The sequence below is a fragment of the Schistocerca nitens genome, chromosome 6 (genome assembly GCF_023898315.1).
Source record: "Schistocerca nitens isolate TAMUIC-IGC-003100 chromosome 6, iqSchNite1.1, whole genome shotgun sequence".
Taxonomy (NCBI): domain Eukaryota; kingdom Metazoa; phylum Arthropoda; class Insecta; order Orthoptera; family Acrididae; genus Schistocerca; species Schistocerca nitens.
The window spans coordinates 641081524-641096316 of NC_064619.1; the positions used below are offsets into that span (position 1 = coordinate 641081524).

Genomic DNA, 14793 nt, shown 5'->3' on the forward strand with positions numbered 1-14793 from the left:
TCTCCCATGGATAACATCGGAAGTTCACTGAGGCTTTTTGCGGATGATGCTGTGGTATATCGAGGGGTTGTAACAATGGAAAATTGTACTGAAATGCAGGAGGATCTGCAACTAATTCACGCATGGTGCTGGGAATGGCAATTGAATCTCAATGTAGACAAGCGCAATGTGCTGCAAATACAAAGAAAGAAAGATGCTCTATCATGTAGCTAAAATATAGCAGGGGCAATGGCCTTGCAGCAGTGGATACACCGGTTCCCATCAGATCACCGAAGTTAAGCGCTGTCGGGTGTGGCCGGCACTTGGATGGGTGACCATCCGGGCCGCCATGCGCTGTTGCCATTTTTCGGGGTGCACTCAGCCTTGTGATGCCAATTGCGGAGCTACTCGACCGAATAGTAGTGGCTCCGGTCACAGAAAACCATCGTAACGACCAGGAGAGCGGTGTGCTGACCACCCGCCCCTCCTATCCGCATCCTCATCTGAGGATGACACGGCGGTCGGATGGTGCCGATGGGCCACTTGTGGCCTGAAGATGGAGTACTTTAAAATATAGCAGGTCAGCAACTGGAAGCAGTTAGTTCCATAAATTATCTGGGAGTGGGCATTAGGAGTGATTTAAAGTGGAATGACCATATAAAATTAATCGTCGGTAAAGCAGATGCCAGACTGAGATTCATTGGAAGAATCCTAAGGAAAGCCGGCCGAAGTGGCCGTGCGGTTAAAGGCGCTGCAGCCTGGAACCGCAAGACCGCTACGGTCGCAGGTTCGAATCCTGCCTCGGGCATGGATATTTGTGATGTCCTTAGGTTAGTTAGGTTTAACTAGTTCTAAGTTCTAGGGGACTAATGACCTCAGCAGTTGAGTCCCATAGTGCTCAGAGCCATTTGAACCATTAAATCCTAAGGAAATGCAGTTCGAAAACAAAGGAGGTAGGTTACAGTACTCTTGTTCTCCCACTGCTTGAATACTGCTCACCAGTGTGGGATCCGTACCAGATAGGGTTGATAGAAAAGATAGAGAAGATCCAATGGAGAGCAGCGCGCTTCCTTACAGGATCATTTAGTAATCGCGAAAGCATTACGGAGATGATAGATAAACTCCAGTCGAAGACTCTGCAAGAGAGACGCTCAGTAGCTCGGTACGGGCTTTTGTTGAAATTTCGAGAACATACCTTCACTGAGCAGTCAAGCAGTATATTGCTCCCTCCTACGTATATCTCGCGAAAAGACCATGAGGGTAAAATCAGAGAGATTAGAGCCGAAGTTAAGTCCCATAGTGCTCAGAGCCATTTTTGAACCAGCTTAGAGCCCACACAGAGGCATACCGACAACTTTTCTTTCCTCGAACAACACGAGACTGTAATAGAAAAGAGAACCGATAGGGATAGTCAAGGTACCCTCCGCCACACACCGTCAGGCGGCTTGCGGAGTATGGATTTAGATGTAGATGTAGATGTAGATGTAGAAAGACCGCGAAGAGAAGAAAAGAAAAATCAAGGCTTCTACGAAGGCATATGCAGGACGTTTCCGTAATAGCGTGCAAAAATTTAACAGGACATAGAGGATGCTGCACTGAGCAATTTGAGGTAGGAAACCTTGGGTCAGAGAACCCAGCTTAAGGAGATAATAAGTACAAAATCACATTACTGTGTACTTTTTTATTTACATCAGTTACAGTTAACTGCTAATACCGTCACTGATACAATGAACGTACCATTTGTGCTGTACGTTATAAAATATGCTGAAGCTGACGTCCACCAGCCGCAGTGCAAACATGACATCAGCGAACAAGATTCTGATGCACCCTGAGAAACATCCCTGGTCTGTTTTCGAATCACATCACAGGCAGCTACAATTCTTATAAAATATGCTGAAGCTGACGGCCACCAGCCGCAATGCAAACATGACATCAGCGAACAAGATTCTGATGCAGCCTGAGAAACATCCCTGGTCTGTTTTCGAATCACATCACAGGCAGCTACAATTCTTATAAAATATGCTGAAGCTGACGGCCACCAGCCGCAATGCAAACATGACATCAGCGAACAAGATTCTGATGCACCCTGAGAAACATCCCTGGTGTGTTTTCGAATCACATCACAGGCAGCTACAATTCTTATAAAATATGCTGAAGCTGACGGCCACCAGCCGCAATGCAAACATGACATCAGCGAACAAGATTCTGATGCACCCTGAGAAACATCCCTGGTCTGTTTTCGAATCACATCACAGGCAGCTACAATTCTTATAAAATATGCTGAAGCTGACGGCCACCAGCCGCAATGCAAACATGACATCAGCGAACAAGATTCTGATGCACCCTGAGAAACATCCCTGGTCTGTTTTCGAATCACATCACAGGCAGCTACAATTCTTATAAAATATGCTGAAGCTGACGGCCACCAGCCGCAATGCAAACATGACATCAGCGAACAAGATTCTGATGCACCCTGAGAAACATCCCTGGTCTGTTTTCGAATCACATCACAGGCAGCTACAATTCTTATAAAATATGCTGAAGCTGACGGCCACCAGCCGCAATGCAAACATGACATCAGCGAACAAGATTCTGATGCACCCTGAGAAACATCCCTGGTCTGTTTTCGAATCACATCACAGGCAGCTACAATTCTTATAAAATATGCTGAAGCTGACGGCCACCAGCCGCAATGCAAACATGACATCAGCGAACAAGATTCTGATGCACCCTGAGAAACATCCCTGGTCTGTTTTCGAATCACATCACAGGCAGCTACAATTCTTATAAAATATGCTGAAGCTGACGGCCACCAGCCGCAATGCAAACATGACATCAGCGAACAAGATTCTGATGCAGCCTGAGAAACATCCCTGGTCTGTTTTCGAATCACATCACAGGCAGCTACAATTCTTATAAAATATGCTGAAGCTGACGGCCACCAGCCGCAATGCAAACATGACATCAGCGAACAAGATTCTGATGCACCCTGAGAAACATCCCTGGTCTGTTTTCGAATCACATCACAGGCAGCTACAATTCTTATAAAATATGCTGAAGCTGACGGCCACCAGCCGCAATGCAAACATGACATCAGCGAACAAGATTCTGATGCACCCTGAGAAACATCCCTGGTCTGTTTTCGAATCACATCACAGGCAGCTACAATTCTTATAAAATATGCTGAAGCTGACGGCCACCAGCCGCAATGCAAACATGACATCAGCGAACAAGATTCTGATGCACCCTGAGAAACATCCCTGGTCTGTTTTCGAATCACATCACAGGCAGCTACAATTCTTATAAAATATGCTGAAGCTGACGGCCACCAGCCGCAATGCAAACACGACATCAGCGAACAAGATTCTGATGCAGCCTGAGAAACATCCCTGGTCTGTTTTCGAATCACATCACAGGCAGCTACAATTCTTATAAAATATGCTGAAGCTGACGGCCACCAGCCGCAATGCAAACATGACATCAGCGAACAAGATTCTGATGCACCCTGAGAAACATCCCTGGTCTGTTTTCGAATCACATCACAGGCAGCTACAATTCTTATAAAATATGCTGAAGCTGACGGCCACCAGCCGCAATGCAAACATGACATCAGCGAACAAGATTCTGATGCACCCTGAGAAACATCCCTGGTCTGTTTTCGAATCACATCACAGGCAGCTACAATTCTTATAAAATATGCTGAAGCTGACGGCCACCAGCCGCAATGCAAACATGACATCAGCGAACAAGATTCTGATGCACCCTGAGAAACATCCCTGGTCTGTTTTCGAATCACATCACAGGCAGCTACAATTCTTATAAAATATGCTGAAGCTGACGGCCACCAGCCGCAATGCAAACATGACATCAGCGAACAAGATTCTGATGCACCCTGAGAAACATCCCTGGTCTGTTTTCGAATCACATCACAGGCAGCTACAATTCTTATAAAATATGCTGAAGCTGACGGCCACCAGCCGCAGTGCAAACATGACATCAGCGAACAAGATTCTGATGCAGCCTGAGAAACATCCCTGGTATGTTTTCGAATCACATCACAGGCAGCTACAATTCTTATAAAATATGCTGAAGCTGACGGCCACCAGCCGCAATGCAAACATGACATCAGCGAACAAGATTCTGATGCACCCTGAGAAACATCCCTGGTCTGTTTTCGAATCACATCACAGGCAGCTACAATTCTTATAAAATATGCTGAAGCTGACGGCCACCAGCCGCAATGCAAACATGACATCAGCGAACAAGATTCTGATGCACCCTGAGAAACATCCCTGGTCTGTTTTCGAATCACATCACAGGCAGCTACAATTCTTATAAAATATGCTGAAGCTGACGGCCACCTGCCGCAATGCAAACATGACATCAGCGAACAAGATTCTGATGCAGCCTGAGAAACATCCCTGGTCTGTTTTCGAATCACATCACAGGCAGCTACAATTCTTATAAAATATGCTGAAGCTGACGGCCACCAGCCGCAATGCAAACATGACATCAGCGAACAAGATTCTGATGCACCCTGAGAAACATCCCTGGTCTGTTTTCGAATCACATCACAGGCAGCTACATTTCTTATAAAATATGCTGAAGCTGACGGCCACCAGCCGCAATGCAAACATGACATCAGCGAACAAGATTCTGATGCACCCTGAGAAACATCCCTGGTCTGTTTTCGAATCACATCACAGGCAGCTACAATTCTTATAAAATATGCTGAAGCTGACGGCCACCAGCCGCAATGCAAACATGACATCAGCGAACAAGATTCTGATGCACCCTGAGAAACATCCCTGGTCTGTTTTCGAATCACATCACAGGCAGCTACAATTCTTATAAAATATGCTGAAGCTGACGGCCACCAGCCGCAATTCAAACATGACATCAGCGACCAAGATTCTGATGCACCCTGAGAAACATCCCTGGTCTGTTTTCGAATCACATCACAGGCAGCTACAATTCTTATAAAATATGCTGAAGCTGACGGCCACCAGCCGCAATGCAAACATGACATCAGCGAACAAGATTCTGATGCACCCTGAGAAACATCCCTGGTCTGTTTTCGAATCACATCACAGGCAGCTACAATTCTTATAAAATATGCTGAAGCTGACGGCCACCAGCCGCAATGCAAACATGACATCAGCGAACAAGATTCTGATGCACCCTGAGAAACATCCCTGGTCTGTTTTCGAATCGCATCACAGGCAGCTACAATTCTTATAAAATATGCTGAAGCTGACGGCCACCAGCCGCAATGCAAACATGACATCAGCGAACAAGATTCTGATGCACCCTGAGAAACATCCCTGGTCTGTTTTCGAATCGCATCACAGGCAGCTACAATTCTTATAAAATATGCTGAAGCTGACGGCCACCAGCCGCAATGCAAACATGACATCAGCGAACAAGATTCTGATGCACCCTGAGAAACATCCCTGGTCTGTTTTCGAATCACATCACAGGCAGCTACAATTCTTATAAAATATGCTGAAGCTGACGGCCACCAGCCGCAATGCAAACATGACATCAGCGAACAAGATTCTGATGCACCCTGAGAAACATCCCTGGTCTGTTTTCGAATCACATCACAGGCAGCTACAATTCTTATAAAATATGCTGAAGCTGACGGCCACCAGCCGCAATGCAAACATGACATCAGCGAACAAGATTCTGATGCAGCCTGAGAAACATCCCTGGTCTGTTTTCGAATCACATCACAGGCAGCTACAATTCTTATAAAATATGCTGAAGCTGACGGCCACCAGCCGCAATGCAAACATGACATCAGCGAACAAGATTCTGATGCACCCTGAGAAACATCCCTGGTCTGTTTTCGAATCACATCACAGGCAGCTACAATTCTTATAAAATATGCTGAAGCTGACGGCCACCAGCCGCAATGCAAACATGACATCAGCGAACAAGATTCTGATGCACCCTGAGAAACATCCCTGGTCTGTTTTCGAATCACATCACAGGCAGCTACAATTCTTATAAAATATGCTGAAGCTGACGGCCACCAGCCGCAATGCAAACATGACATCAGCGAACAAGATTCTGATGCACCCTGAGAAACATCCCTGGTCTGTTTTCGAATCACATCACAGGCAGCTACAATTCTTATAAAATATGCTGAAGCTGACGGCCACCAGCCGCAATGCAAACATGACATCAGCGAACAAGATTCTGATGCACCCTGAGAAACATCCCTGGTCTGTTTTCGAATCACATCACAGGCAGCTACAATTCTTATAAAATATGCTGAAGCTGACGGCCACCAGCCGCAATGCAAACATGACATCAGCGAACAAGATTCTGATGCACCCTGAGAAACATCCCTGGTCTGTTTTCGAATCACATCACAGGCAGCTACAATTCTTATAAAATATGCTGAAGCTGACGGCCACCAGCCGCAATGCAAACATGACATCAGCGAACAAGATTCTGATGCAGCCTGAGAAACATCCCTGGTCTGTTTTCGAATCACATCACAGGCAGCTACAATTCTTATAAAATATGCTGAAGCTGACGGCCACCAGCCGCAATGCAAACATGACATCAGCGAACAAGATTCTGATGCAGCCTGAGAAACATCCCTGGTCTGTTTTCGAATCACATCACAGGCAGCTACAATTCTTATAAAATATGCTGAAGCTGACGGCCACCAGCCGCAATGCAAACATGACATCAGCGAACAAGATTCTGATGCAGCCTGAGAAACATCCCTGGTCTGTTTTCGAATCACATCACAGGCAGCTACAATTCTTATAAAATATGCTGAAGCTGACGGCCACCAGCCGCAATGCAAACATGACATCAGCGAACAAGATTCTGATGCAGCCTGAGAAACATCCCTGGTCTGTTTTCGAATCACATCACAGGCAGCTACAATTCTTATAAAATATGCTGAAGCTGACGGCCACCAGCCGCAATGCAAACATGACATCAGCGAACAAGATTCTGATGCACCCTGAGAAACATCCCTGGTCTGTTTTCGAATCACATCACAGGCAGCTACAATTCTTATAAAATATGCTGAAGCTGACGGCCACCAGCCGCAATGCAAACATGACATCAGCGAACAAGATTCTGATGCAGCCTGAGAAACATCCCTGGTCTGTTTTCGAATCACATCACAGGCAGCTACAATTCTTATAAAATATGTTAAAGCTGACGGCCACCAGCCGCAATGCAAACATGACATCAGCGAACAAGATTCTGATGCACCCTGAGAAACATCCCTGGTCTGTTTTCGAATCACATCCCAGGCAGCTACAATTCTTATAAAATATGCTGAAGCTGACGGCCACCAGCCGCAATGCAAACATGACATCAGCGAACAAGATTCTGATGCACCCTGAGAAACATCCCTGGTCTGTTTTCGAATCACATCACAGGCAGCTACAATTCTTATAAAATATGCTGAAGCTGACGGCCACCAGCCGCAATGCAAACATGACATCAGCGAACAAGATTCTGATGCAGCCTGAGAAACATCCCTGGTCTGTTTTCGAATCACATCACAGGCAGCTACAATTCTTATAAAATATGCTGAAGCTGACGGCCACCAGCCGCAATGCAAACATGACATCAGCGAACAAGATTCTGATGCACCCTGAGAAACATCCCTGGTCTGTTTTCGAATCGCATCACAGGCAGCTACAATTCTTATAAAATATGCTGAAGCTGACGGCCACCAGCCGCAATGCAAACATGACATCAGCGAACAAGATTCTGATGCACCCTGAGAAACATCCCTGGTCTGTTTTCGAATCGCATCACAGGCAGCTACAATTCTTATAAAATATGCTGAAGCTGACGGCCACCAGCCGCAATGCAAACATGACATCAGCGAACAAGATTCTGATGCACCCTGAGAAACATCCCTGGTCTGTTTTCGAATCGCATCACAGGCAGCTACAATTCTTATAAAATATGCTGAAGCTGACGGCCACCAGCCGCAATGCAAACATGACATCAGCGAACAAGATTCTGATGCACCCTGAGAAACATCCCTGGTCTGTTTTCGAATCACATCACAGGCAGCTACAATTCTTATAAAATATGCTGAAGCTGACGGCCACCAGCCGCAATGCAAACATGACATCAGCGAACAAGATTCTGATGCAGCCTGAGAAACATCCCTGGTCTGTTTTCGAATCACATCACAGGCAGCTACAATTCTTATAAAATATGCTGAAGCTGACGGCCACCAGCCGCAATGCAAACATGACATCAGCGAACAAGATTCTGATGCAGCCTGAGAAACATCCCTGGTCTGTTTTCGAATCACATCACAGGCAGCTACAATTCTTATAAAATATGCTGAAGCTGACGGCCACCAGCCGCAATGCAAACATGACATCAGCGAACAAGATTCTGATGCAGCCTGAGAAACATCCCTGGTCTGTTTTCGAATCACATCACAGGCAGCTACAATTCTTATAAAATATGCTGAAGCTGACGGCCACCAGCCGCAATGCAAACATGACATCAGCGAACAAGATTCTGATGCAGCCTGAGAAACATCCCTGGTCTGTTTTCGAATCACATCACAGGCAGCTACAATTCTTATAAAATATGCTGAAGCTGACGGCCACCAGCCGCAATGCAAACATGACATCAGCGAACAAGATTCTGATGCACCCTGAGAAACATCCCTGGTCTGTTTTCGAATCACATCACAGGCAGCTACAATTCTTATAAAATATGCTGAAGCTGATGGCCACCAGCCGCAATGCAAACATGACATCAGCGAACAAGATTCTGATGCACCCTGAGAAACATCCCTGGTCTGTTTTCGAATCACATCACAGGCAGCTACAATTCTTATAAAATATGCTGAAGCTGACGGCCACCAGCCGCAATGCAAACATGACATCAGCGAACAAGATTCTGATGCAGCCTGAGAAACATCCCTGGTCTGTTTTCGAATCACATCACAGGCAGCTACAATTCTTATAAAATATGCTGAAGCTGACGGCCACCAGCCGCAATGCAAACATGACATCAGCGAACAAGATTCTGATGCACCCTGAGAAACATCCCTGGTCTGTTTTCGAATCACATCACAGGCAGCTACAATTCTTATAAAATATGCTGAAGCTGACGGCCACCAGCCGCAATGCAAACATGACATCAGCGAACAAGATTCTGATGCACCCTGAGAAACATCCCTGGTCTGTTTTCGAATCACATCACAGGCAGCTACAATTCTTATAAAATATGCTGAAGCTGACGGCCACCAGCCGCAATGCAAACATGACATCAGCGAACAAGATTCTGATGCACCCTGAGAAACATCCCTGGTCTGTTTTCGAATCACATCACAGGCAGCTACAATTCTTATAAAATATGCTGAAGCTGACGGCCACCAGCCGCAATGCAAACATGACATCAGCGAACAAGATTCTGATGCAGCCTGAGAAACATCCCTGGTCTGTTTTCGAATCACATCACAGGCAGCTACAATTCTTATAAAATATGCTGAAGCTGACGGCCACCAGCCGCAATGCAAACATGACATCAGCGAACAAGATTCTGATGCAGCCTGAGAAACATCCCTGGTCTGTTTTCGAATCACATCACAGGCAGCTACAATTCTTATAAAATATGCTGAAGCTGACGGCCACCAGCCGCAATGCAAACATGACATCAGCGAACAAGATTCTGATGCACCCTGAGAAACATCCCTGGTCTGTTTTCGAATCACATCACAGGCAGCCACAATTCTTATAAAATATGCTGAAGCTGACGGCCACCAGCCGCAATGCAAACATGACATCAGCGAACAAGATTATGATGCACCCTGAGAAACATCCCTGGTCTGTTTTCGAATCACATCACAGGCAGCTACAATTCTTATAAAATATGCTGAAGCTGACGGCCACCAGCCGCAATGCAAACATGACATCAGCGAACAAGATTCTGATGCACCCTGAGAAACATCCCTGGTCTGTTTTCGAATCACATCACAGGCAGCTACAATTCTTATAAAATATGCTGAAGCTGACGGCCACCAGCCGCAATGCAAACATGACATCAGCGAACAAGATTCTGATGCACCCTGAGAAACATCCCTGGTCTGTTTTCGAATCACATCACAGGCAGCTACAATTCTTATAAAATATGCTGAAGCTGACGGCCACCAGCCGCAATGCAAACATGACATCAGCGAACAAGATTCTGATGCAGCCTGAGAAACATCCCTGGTCTGTTTTCGAATCACATCACAGGCAGCTACAATTCTTATAAAATATGCTGAAGCTGACGGCCACCAGCCGCAATGCAAACATGACATCAGCGAACAAGATTCTGATGCACCCTGAGAAACATCCCTGGTCTGTTTTCGAATCACATCACAGGCAGCTACAATTCTTATAAAATATGCTGAAGCTGACGGCCACCAGCCGCAATGCAAACATGACATCAGCGAACAAGATTCTGATGCACCCTGAGAAACATCCCTGGTCTGTTTTCGAATCACATCACAGGCAGCTACAATTCTTATAAAATATGCTGAAGCTGACGGCCACCAGCCGCAATGCAAACATGACATCAGCGAACAAGATTCTGATGCACCCTGAGAAACATCCCTGGTCTGTTTTCGAATCGCATCACAGGCAGCTACAATTCTTATAAAATATGCTGAAGCTGACGGCCACCAGCCGCAATGCAAACATGACATCAGCGAACAAGATTCTGATGCACCCTGAGAAACATCCCTGGTCTGTTTTCGAATCGCATCACAGGCAGCTACAATTCTTATAAAATATGCTGAAGCTGACGGCCACCAGCCGCAATGCAAACATGACATCAGCGAACAAGATTCTGATGCACCCTGAGAAACATCCCTGGTCTGTTTTCGAATCGCATCACAGGCAGCTACAATTCTTATAAAATATGCTGAAGCTGACGGCCACCAGCCGCAATGCAAACATGACATCAGCGAACAAGATTCTGATGCACCCTGAGAAACATCCCTGGTCTGTTTTCGAATCACATCACAGGCAGCTACAATTCTTATAAAATATGCTGAAGCTGACGGCCACCAGCCGCAATGCAAACATGACATCAGCGAACAAGATTCTGATGCACCCTGAGAAACATCCCTGGTCTGTTTTCGAATCACATCACAGGCAGCTACAATTCTTATAAAATATGCTGAAGCTGACGGCCACCAGCCGCAATGCAAACATGACATCAGCGAACAAGATTCTGATGCAGCCTGAGAAACATCCCTGGTCTGTTTTCGAATCACATCACAGGCAGCTACAATTCTTATAAAATATGCTGAAGCTGACGGCCACCAGCCGCAATGCAAACATGACATCAGCGAACAAGATTCTGATGCAGCCTGAGAAACATCCCTGGTCTGTTTTCGAATCACATCACAGGCAGCTACAATTCTTATAAAATATGCTGAAGCTGACGGCCACCAGCCGCAATGCAAACATGACATCAGCGAACAAGATTCTGATGCAGCCTGAGAAACATCCCTGGTCTGTTTTCGAATCACATCACAGGCAGCTACAATTCTTATAAAATATGCTGAAGCTGACGGCCACCAGCCGCAATGCAAACATGACATCAGCGAACAAGATTCTGATGCACCCTGAGAAACATCCCTGGTCTGTTTTCGAATCACATCACAGGCAGCTACAATTCTTATAAAATATGCTGAAGCTGACGGCCACCAGCCGCAATGCAAACATGACATCAGCGAACAAGATTCTGATGCACCCTGAGAAACATCCCTGGTCTGTTTTCGAATCACATCACAGGCAGCTACAATTCTTATAAAATATGCTGAAGCTGACGGCCACCAGCCGCAATGCAAACATGACATCAGCGAACAAGATTCTGATGCAGCCTGAGAAACATCCCTGGTCTGTTTTCGAATCACATCACAGGCAGCTACAATTCTTATAAAATATGCTGAAGCTGACGGCCACCAGCCGCAATGCAAACATGACATCAGCGAACAAGATTCTGATGCAGCCTGAGAAACATCCCTGGTCTGTTTTCGAATCACATCACAGGCAGCTACAATTCTTATAAAATATGCTGAAGCTGACGGCCACCAGCCGCAATGCAAACATGACATCAGCGAACAAGATTCTGATGCAGCCTGAGAAACATCCCTGGTCTGTTTTCGAATCACATCACAGGCAGCTACAATTCTTATAAAATATGCTGAAGCTGACGGCCACCAGCCGCAATGCAAACATGACATCAGCGAACAAGATTCTGATGCACCCTGAGAAACATCCCTGGTCTGTTTTCGAATCACATCACAGGCAGCTACAATTCTTATAAAATATGCTAAAGCTGACGGCCACCAGCCGCAATGCAAACATGACATCAGCGAACAAGATTCTGATGCACCCTGAGAAACATCCCTGGTCTGTTTTCGAATCGCATCACAGGCAGCTACAATTCTTATAAAATATGCTGAAGCTGACGGCCACCAGCCGCAATGCAAACATGACATCAGCGAACAAGATTCTGATGCACACTGAGAAACATCCCTGGTCTGTTTTCGAATCGCATCACAGGCAGCTACAATTCTTATAAAATATGCTGAAGCTGACGGCCACCAGCCGCAATGCAAACATGACATCAGCGAACAAGATTCTGATGCACCCTGAGAAACATCCCTGGTCTGTTTTCGAATCGCATCACAGTCAGCTACAATTCTTATAAAATATGCTGAAGCTGACGGCCACCAGCCGCAATGCAAACATGACATCAGCGAACAAGATTCTGATGCACCCTGAGAAACATCCCTGGTCTGTTTTCGAATCACATCACAGGCAGCTACAATTCTTATAAAATATGCTGAAGCTGACGGCCACCAGCCGCAATGCAAACATGACATCAGCGAACAAGATTCTGATGCAGCCTGAGAAACATCCCTGGTCTGTTTTCGAATCACATCACAGGCAGCTACAATTCTTATAAAATATGCTGAAGCTGACGGCCACCAGCCGCAATGCAAACATGACATCAGCGAACAAGATTCTGATGCACCCTGAGAAACATCCCTGGTCTGTTTTCGAATCACATCACAGGCAGCTACAATTCTTATAAAATATGCTGAAGCTGACGGCCACCAGCCGCAATGCAAACATGACATCAGCGAACAAGATTCTGATGCACCCTGAGAAACATCCCTGGTCTGTTTTCGAATCACATCACAGGCAGCTACAATTCTTATAAAATATGCTGAAGCTGACGGCCACCAGCCGCAATGCAAACATGACATCAGCGAACAAGATTCTGATGCACCCTGAGAAACATCCCTGGTCTGTTTTCGAATCACATCACAGGCAGCTATAATTCTTATAAAATATGCTGAAGCTGACGGCCACCAGCCGCAATGCAAACATGACATCAGCGAACAAGATTCTGATGCACCCTGAGAAACATCCCTGGTCTGTTTTCGAATCACATCACAGGCAGCTACAATTCTTATAAAATATGCTGAAGCTGACGGCCACCAGCCGCAATGCAAACATGACATCAGCGAACAAGATTCTGATGCACCCTGAGAAACATCCCTGGTCTGTTTTCGAATCACATCACAGGCAGCTACAATTCTTATAAAATATGCTGAAGCTGACGGCCACCAGCCGCAATGCAAACATGACATCAGCGAACAAGATTCTGATGCACCCTGAGAAACATCCCTGGTCTGTTTTCGAATCACATCACAGGCAGCTACAATTCTTATAAAATATGCTGAAGCTGACGGCCACCAGCCGCAATGCAAACATGACATCAGCGAACAAGATTCTGATGCAGCCTGAGAAACATCCCTGGTCTGTTTTCGAATCACATCACAGGCAGCTACAATTCTTATAAAATATGCTGAAGCTGACGGCCACCAGCCGCAATGCAAACATGACATCAGCGAACAAGATTCTGATGCACCCTGAGAAACATCCCTGGTCTGTTTTCGAATCACATCACAGGCAGCTACAATTCTTATAAAATATGCTGAAGCTGACGGCCACCAGCCGCAATGCAAACATGACATCAGCGAACAAGATTCTGATGCACCCTGAGAAACATCCCTGGTCTGTTTTCGAATCACATCACAGGCAGCTACAATTCTTATAAAATATGCTGAAGCTGACGGCCACCAGCCGCAATGCAAACATGACATCAGCGAACAAGATTCTGATGCACCCTGAGAAACATCCCTGGTCTGTTTTCGAATCACATCACAGGCAGCTACAATTCTTATAAAATATGCTGAAGCTGACGGCCACCAGCCGCAATGCAAACATGACATCAGCGAACAAGATTCTGATGCACCCTGAGAAACATCCCTGGTGTGTTTCGAATCACATCACAGGCAGCTACAATTCTGGCAACTAATTCCATCTCCGTATCCACTGGAGTCTCATATACAAGTGACTTCAGGTATCCATATAGGAAATAGTCAAGGCGATGCAGGTCAAGTTAGTTGTAAATAAGTTGGAAAACAGTAATGCTGGAGAATGCGGCGGTCCGATTTACTTCCATAATTCATTAAGCTGCCTTCTCCGATCCCATTTTCTCTATTTCAAATTGTTCAGTGGAGCATGCTCTGTGTCCTGTTTCATTTTTGCACGCTCTTACGGAAACACCCTATAGACATTTAGACGAGCCCCATTTGCTAGTAGAAGAGCAGTAATACACTTTTCACCGTGGTATATATGCATATTGTGTATCTTCGTCATACACTCTGATGCTAACCATATTTTAAACTATAATTTGATACCGTCATTTAAAATGCTTGGTGCATAA

General features: G+C 45.7%; 1 pseudogene; it reads left to right on the forward strand.

Annotated features, from left to right (window-relative positions):
- Nucleotides 1-224: 224 nt before the first annotated feature.
- Nucleotides 225-342, forward strand: LOC126264078 (5S ribosomal RNA; annotated as a pseudogene).
- Nucleotides 343-14793: the final 14451 nt, after the last annotated feature.